This window comes from Tupaia chinensis, unplaced genomic scaffold (assembly GCF_000334495.1).
Source record: "Tupaia chinensis unplaced genomic scaffold, TupChi_1.0 Scaffold145652_1, whole genome shotgun sequence".
NCBI lineage: Eukaryota > Metazoa > Chordata > Mammalia > Scandentia > Tupaiidae > Tupaia > Tupaia belangeri.
This window is the reverse complement of record NW_006205509.1, coordinates 2140366-2148295: the sequence shown is the minus strand read 5'-3', so window position 1 is coordinate 2148295 and position 7930 is coordinate 2140366. Positions and strand designations below refer to the sequence as shown.

Here is a 7930-nt window from a genome sequence, read left to right as displayed (position 1 = left end):
CTCTTCCCTTTCCCCCACCTCGCTTCCTCCCACCCACTCCCGGCCGGCACTCCGGCTTCCCCCGCCAGCGCCGACTGCAGCCCGCGCGCCGCGCGCATCCATTCATGCAGGCCCCTCCTCCCGCCTGCTGGCCGGCCGGGCGGCCCGCCCCGCCCCACGCACCTAATTGACGGCCGCGCCTGCCAATCACAGTGCCTCCGGCCCTCGGCAGTCTCGCGCCTGGCGCAGAGCGCACCCTGGTGGTCCTAGTGGGTATCAAACTGCTGGAGCGCGTTGAGTTGTCGGTCTGGACCACCAGCGAATGGACGCAGCCCTTTTTCAGAAGGCGCTCAGAAAATGTACAGATATATAAAACATAGGGTAAGGTGTGCAATGCTAATTACAAAAGAGATAGAAACAACTAGGATGCGCAGAAGAGGGAGGAAGACTGCATCTGTGAATAATCATTGGGGAGATCATGTTTGCATTGGGCTTTGGAGGATGAGGAAGACCCTAATTGCTGCAGACATGAAAGGTGAAAGGCAGGTGAAAGGCATTTGGGGGCAGAGGCCCTTAACAACGTTCAGAGTCCATCTAGCTGGGTGTGAAATGGAGAGGCGGGAGAAGAACGCCGTCTGGGCTCTGTCTTCTGGTGGGGTCCTCAAAGATGATGTAGTGGACATCTGTTTCTTCTGCCAGCCTGTCTCCACTCCTCTTCTTCAAATATAATGCCTTGTTTTCTTTTGAGGAACCACCCTTCCTCTGCTCTCAGTCCAAGTGGAGCTGAACTTCACCCCCATCCCAATGGGCCCCATGACCCAGGCCTGGCCAGTCACAGCATTTTCTCCCTCTCTCTCAGAGACTGATTTAGGGATTGTTACTTTAACCAAGTTCAGGCCATATGACTAATTCCCAAGGATTTCACTAGAACAATCAGGAAAGAAGCACTCTTTCTCTCTCTCTCTTTTTTTTTTTTTTTTTTTTCTCTCTCTCTTTTTTTTTTTTTTTTTTGAGAACTTTTTTGCTATAGGGTGCGTGCGCTCGCCAGAAAGTCAGAGAGAGACAAAGAGACAGAAAGCGAGAAATCACCCCCCAAGGGGGACCGCAATCCCTTCTCCATCCTCCTCTCAGGATCGTGGGTATGCCTGCACGCGCCTAGCGTGAGTTTAAGCTACCAGGTCCGGGACTCAAACTGCAGTCGACTACATGGGCATGGGAATCCAGCGACATAGCCATTACATTAACTGCTAGTCCCAGGAAAGAGGCACTCTCCATTTGAGCTGCTGAATGCTTAGAATGTAAACTTCCAGCTGCTGGTTGTCACCCTTTACACCTCAAGCCTGCCTGAGAAAAAGGCCAATGCAGAGGAAAAGAAAAGCTAGAGACAGAATCCTAATGACATACCGAGAACCTGGATCTAACTGTCCCTGAAGTTGTCACCTAGACTCTTCATTTGTTCAACAAATATTGATCGAAAATCTCATGATATGTCAGATACTGTTCTGGGCATTGAAGATATATTTGTGAACAAAATTGGCATTCATTTTTATCTCTCAGAATTTACATTCTGAGTAGGAAGAGAGATGGACAATCAATTAAATAATAATGTATAGATGTTAGCGATCACTCAATAAAAAGTAAACTGAAAGAAGATTGAGATGTTCGAGGAGCTGAGATTTGACATAGGAAGTTGGGTGTACTGGCATGTGCCCATTGTCCCAAGTACTTAAGAGGCTGAGGCAGGAGTATTGCAACATAGTGAGAGCCTGAAAAAATAAAATAGAAATAAAGAGGGCCAGCTCCATGGAAGGCAGTGATGGGCTGCTGAAGAAAAGCCAGATCCCACATAGTGGCCACAGTTTGAATCCCCGGCCCAGTCAGCCTGAAACACTCCAAGCACATCTGTGAGAGCCAAGGGTCTAATGGGCTGGAGGACTGGAGGAAGGGGGTGATGTTAGGACCAAGCCCTGTGGAGAGTGCTTCCCCATCTGTCTGTCTCTCTCTCAGTCTCACTCTCACATAGGTGCACATGCTCTATGATGAATAAAGGAAAATAAGTTAATTAAATATTTTAAATAGGGTGATCAAGGAAGTCCTTCCTAATAAGAGCATCTGCTTAAAGATCTGAAGGCTGGAAGGAAAGCAGTCACATGGCTATCTGGGGAGGGGGGCAGGTGCAGACTATGCCTGATGTGTTAGAGAAACAGCAAAGAGGTCAGCGTGGCTGTAATAGAATGAGCAAAGTAACCAAAGTCATGTTGTCCAGAGTATTGTAGGCTATTGCAAGGACTTCAGTTTTTCTTTAAGTAGCACAGGTCGCCACTGGAGGACTTGAAGCAGAGGAGAGACATTATCTAACCTATATTTTATACCAGGATGATTCTGGCTCTTGTGTTGAGAACAAACTGATGAAGTATGGGCAGGGGGGTCCACTTAGCAGGCAAAAATTTAGATATTTTTTAAAGCATGAAATATATATATTTTTTACTTTATGTATTTATTTATTTTCATTTCACCAGAGAGATGCAGAGAGAGAGGGAGAAAGAGAGAAAGGAAGCTACCAGGTCCAAGACTCAAACCGTGGTCGGCCATATGGGAGTCCAGCGCCCTTAACCACCACACCACTTGCCAGCCCCCAATATTTTCTCTCTTTCTGCAAGATAAAACTAGAACATTTTTTTAGATTTTTTTTTTTTGCCATAGGACGCCTGTGCTCACCAGAGAGAGACAGAGACAGGAAAAGTGAGAAATCACCCCTCAAGGGTGATTCCCCCCCCCTCAAGGGGGACGATCACACTGCAATTCCTTCTCCTCCGTTTTTCTCTTGAAATTTTGGGGATACACACACACATACATAGACTTGGTGTGATTTTCAGTCCTCTGGGTCAGAGGACTAGAACTGTGGAGTCAGCCATGTGGGATCCAGTGTCTCAACCACCACATCACCTGCTGGCCCAAACTGCAACGTTTAAATCTGGTATTCAAGGTTCTATAGCATCTTCAAACTCTCAGGCTTTTCCGTCTATTTTTCCTACCTCATCTTGCTCTAATCCTCCAGATGAGCCCTTTTCTTTTGCTGGAATGGTTCATATCCAAACATTAGTTCATTTTTACATTTTTCAAACTTTCTTTTTTAAGTTTTTACCTAGGGTGCGTGTGCTCACTGAAGAGAGACAGAGAGAGGGAATGAGAAATCACCCCCCAGGGGGACGGCCACATCACAATCTTTTATCCTCCATTCTTTTGGGATTTTTGGAGGAGAGGACAAGTATGCTCATGTGCCCTGCCTGATTTTCAAGCCACCAGGACCAGGACCGGAACTTTTTGTAGGAAGCCAGCACCTTACCCACCACACCACGTGCTGGCTCCCATTCTTACGCCTTTAGCTTTGCTGCTCGTGGTAAATAGAATAACGGCTCCTCGAAGTGTTCGTGTCCTAATTCCTAGAAACTGCGAATATGTCATCCTACATGGCAGAAGGGGCTTTGCAGATATAATTAAATTGAGGATTATTTTTTAATGCTCTGAGAGTTTATTTATAGTCAGTGAAAACACGTGGTTCTGTAAAACTTACAGGTAATTGCAAACTCCTTAAACTCACAATAAACATACATTTAAACATTTAAATAGAAGCCCATTTTCTTCTAAAGTAATTTTACTTTTAAGAAATACTGTGCAATATTTCCTTACCCTTTTATGCTAGAGTTCGACTGCGCATAATGCTAATGTGAACGCATCCGAATTAACCCTATCCACTCTCTTTATGCAGTAGACTGTCATATCTAACCACACACCATATAAACTCATACTATTGTTGAAAAATGACAAAAGGCAATCTTTATGAAAGCTTTAAAATAGTTTAATAAACGACAACCAACATTGTACTAATTCCATATAAAAATTATGTCTTCCCCCACCTCTTTCTTCCCTTTGAACAGTACTTTTTAGAGCATGTTAATACAAAAGATATTTATCGCATTTTGCGTAAGGTAGTCCTTTAGAAGGTTGTTTTCTAATATACTGGATTTATCACAAGGCACCAAGATTAAACTCCAGAGTAGTTTCAGATTTTTTTGTGCCTTTTTAGGTTCCTCTAGAATGATTTTCGTCAGAAAAGGGTAACTTTAAGAACTGAAGGAACCAGTAGAAAATGAATGATACAACACAGCAACTTCAAACTTATAGAATTCAAAAGGTACAAATACATTAATAGATTTCTTTTTGTTTTTGTTTTTTTTTTGAGAGATTTTTCGCTATAAGGCGCGTGCGCTCGCCAGACAGACAGAGAGAGACATAGGGACAGAAAGCGAGAAATCACCCCTCAGGGGGGATGGTCACGCCGCAATCCCTTCTCCTCCATTCTCCTCTCGGGATCTTGGGCACGCACGCACACGCGCCCGGCGTGCGTTTTAAGCCACTGGGTCCGGGACATGAACCACGGTCAACTACGTGGGAGTCCAGTGATATAGCCATTACGCTAACTGCTGATTCCCACATTAATAGATTTCTTGAACTTATTACTTAGGACAAAAAGAATAACTTTCTGAACATAAACCTAAAAATAGAGCACACTTAAGAAAACTGGGGCCGGCAGGTGGCGTGGTGTTCAAGGGTGCTGGACTCCCATGTGGCCAATCTCAGTTTGAGTTCCAGACCTGGTGGCTTGCTTTCTCACTTTCCCTCTTTCTCTCTCACTCTGTCCCTCTCTGATCAAAATAAATGAAAGAAATAAATAAAATAGTCCTTTAAAAAATAGGAAAACTCCTTAGCTTATAGTAACAATGTATTAAATCTTACACAGTAACACAGCCAAAAACATTAGAAAATAATTACCAGATATTCTGAGGTATTATCCTGAAAACATGTCTGATACATACCCTAACATGTGACAAAGCACGGCACTTATTTCACAGGGAGAGAAGATATCACAAAAACAGATGTATTGTATTTCAGCTCTGAATAAATTCTAGAGAGATATTTGAAGATTAAAAAGGAAAAACAAGATTTACCTTAAAATAAACATCTTTATATTGTGTGTGTGTGTATATCAGTTTACCTATTTGGTGAACATATTCCAAATTTCCTTTAGAGCATCGCTTTCATATTTTCAGTATAGTAGTCCAATTCTGATGGAGCCGTTCTCTTTCTTTTTCTTCTTTGGTGGTTCATCCTCAGAGCTGCTCTCTCTGCTGGTGCCACTGCTACTGGAAGAGCTGGAATCTGAGCCTGGATCAGAGGAGGAGGAAGAGCTGGTGGAGGAGGCTGAAGATGATCAACTACAGAAGCTTTCATCATGACGCTGTCCTCTGAGGAAGATGAGGTAGACGATTCTTCACTCTTTGGAGAATCACTAGCTCAACTGTCACTGCTATTGCTGCTGAAACTGGTTACACTCTTAGACCTTTTATCCTTGGTCTTTCTACATTAGTTTTTCCAATGCTTTCTTGTAGTAATAATGTATTTTCTTTAAAGCTTTCTTTAGTCCTGCTGTTTTATTTTTTTGGAGAGGTTTTTGCTATAGGGCAGGTACACTTGCCAGAAAGACAGAGAGAAACAGAGACAGAAAGCAAGAAAACACCCCCCAGGGAGGATGGCCACGCCGCAATCTCTTCTCCTCCATTCTCCTCTTGGGATCTTGGGCATGCACGCACACGCACCTGGCATGAGTTTAAGCCACTGGGTCCAGGACTTGAACCGCGGTCAACTACGTGGGAGCTCAGCAACATAGCCATTATGCTAACTGCTGGTCCTAGTCCTGCTGTTCTTGAAGGCCTACATAGGTACTTTCTTTTCCCCGTGCATTCTTAAGTGTAATGTCCAAATTCCAAGCATTTCTGACATCTTACATGTTGCTTATTTGCTTCAGCTTGTCTCTGGCTAGGAGTCGCCATAATTGAGGATCTAGAGATGGGAAAATTATTCTGGATTATCCAAGTGAGCTCAGTGTCATCATAAGGGTCAGAATGAGAAAGGGACAAGTGGTGACAGAAGCAGAGGTCAGAGTGATGCAGGGCCATGAGCCAAGGAATGCAACAGCTTTGAGAAACTGGAAAAGGCAAGGAAATAGATTCTTCCTGTGAGCTCTAGAAGGAACAGAGCCCTGCCAACACTTTAATCTCAGCCCTGTCAGATCAGGTTTCAGACTTCTGACCTCTAAGACAGTAAAATAGTAACATTGCGTTGTGTCCTGCCGCTGTAAACCACTAAATTGTGCTAATTTGTTAGAGCAACACTGGGAAGCTATCACAATGCTGCTGTGTCCCTGATCTGGATTTCGCCTTTCTCTACTCAGCCTATCCAAATCCTACCCAGGCTCAGTTCAGTGTTTACCAAATGAAACAAACACTGAGTTCTTACCATGTACGAAGGATCTGGCTAGATACCCATAGATAAAAATGCAAGATACAAAGAGAAACAAGAGATTCCCCTGACTTCAAAAGAGCTCCAAGTCCCAGTCAAGGAGGCATGATAGAGAGGAGGAGTTACAGACTAAGTCTGAAAACGCAAGATGAGATCAGTAGGGTTTAAAAGCTGGTAGCCACCGGTATAACATGGTAGTTATGATAAATAAAAGGTCAATAAAAGAGCTACTGCCTTGACCATATTATTTAACTTCTTTAAGTCTGCTTACTCATCTATAAAATGAGGATAAAGATATAAAATGTGGGGCCAGCGGGTGACATAGTAGTTAATGCACTGGACTCCCACATGACTGACCACAGTTCAAGTCCTGGACCTGGCGGCTTGAAAATCATGCTGGGCATATGTGTGTGCGTGCCCAAAATCCCAGAATGAAGGAGAATAAAGGAGAAGGGATTGCAGCATGGCCATTTCCCCTGGGCATCTCCCCTGGGGAGTGGGGTGATTTCTCACTTTCCCTCTCTCTGTCTCTTTCTGTCTCTCTCCAGGGAGTGCATGTTCCCTATGGAAAAAAAATAAAAGATATAAAATGTTATGAGCAGTATAACATCGGGGTTATACTGGTGGCTACCAGCTTTTATCCCCACTCTGGAAGATAACAGATGGCATAGTGTTTACATTGGTGGACTCTCACATGGCCGGCTGTGGTTCTAGTCCTGGACCTGATGGTTTAAAAATCATCCTGGGCATGTATGCATGTGAGCTCAAGATCCTGGGAGGAAAAGGGATTGCAGCTTGGCCATCCCCCTGTGGGGGAGATTTCTCACTTTCTCTCTCATGTCTCTCTCTCTCCAGTAAGTGCACATGCCCTAAGGCAAAAACAAACAAACAAACAAAAACCCACTCTAGAGTTCTCCCAAATTTCAAATGATTATAACTCTTCTTTTCTCTACTGTTCCTTTGAAACTTAATTCAGCAACATTTACTGGGGACTTACTACATACAAGTCACTATGCTGTGGAGATACTTAACTCCCGGTTCCTTTCCTGGCTCACGCTGTTTACTTCTGTCCGTGTCTTGTCTGGACTGTGAGACTTACTTGTTTGTTGTTCAGACCTATCAGTATGTATCTAGTGCCTTGTTTCACACACTAAGAAAGATCCAGTAATGAACAGGTGTCTCACCCTATTCCCAGGGCTCGCAGCCTGGGAGGAACACAGTAGACTCGCAAACTAATGTTTGCAAAACAGCGACGTGAGTGTTGTAATAGAAGGGTGAGGAGATGCGTCCGAGAGAAAAGCGAGAAGAGTGTCATGAGAAGGTGATGGAAGACAGGGTGATGAGCAAAGGGAAAAGGCATTCGAGGAAGGGGTGAAAATGAAGAACAAAGAAAGTGTGGAGCGTCTGAGCAATGGCACGGAATTCAGTGAGGCCGAAGTGGGGGGCGTGTAGTGAGAGGGCAGTAGATAAAGCGAGAAAGCCAATCAAGTCCAAGAGGCCCCTGTGCCTAGCTGAGTCTCTCCTTTGTTCTGCAGCCTTCGCTTTGGCCCAGACTGCTTGTCAGTGCTCTTTGGAAAGATCCCCTTAGGAG

The 7930-nt window shown here is 44.3% G+C and overlaps 1 pseudogene; it reads right to left on the bottom strand.

Annotated features, from left to right (window-relative positions):
* Nucleotides 1-5086: 5086 nt before the first annotated feature.
* LOC106733863 (zinc finger CCHC domain-containing protein 10-like) lies at nucleotides 5087-5870 on the bottom strand (annotated as a pseudogene).
* Nucleotides 5871-7930: the final 2060 nt, after the last annotated feature.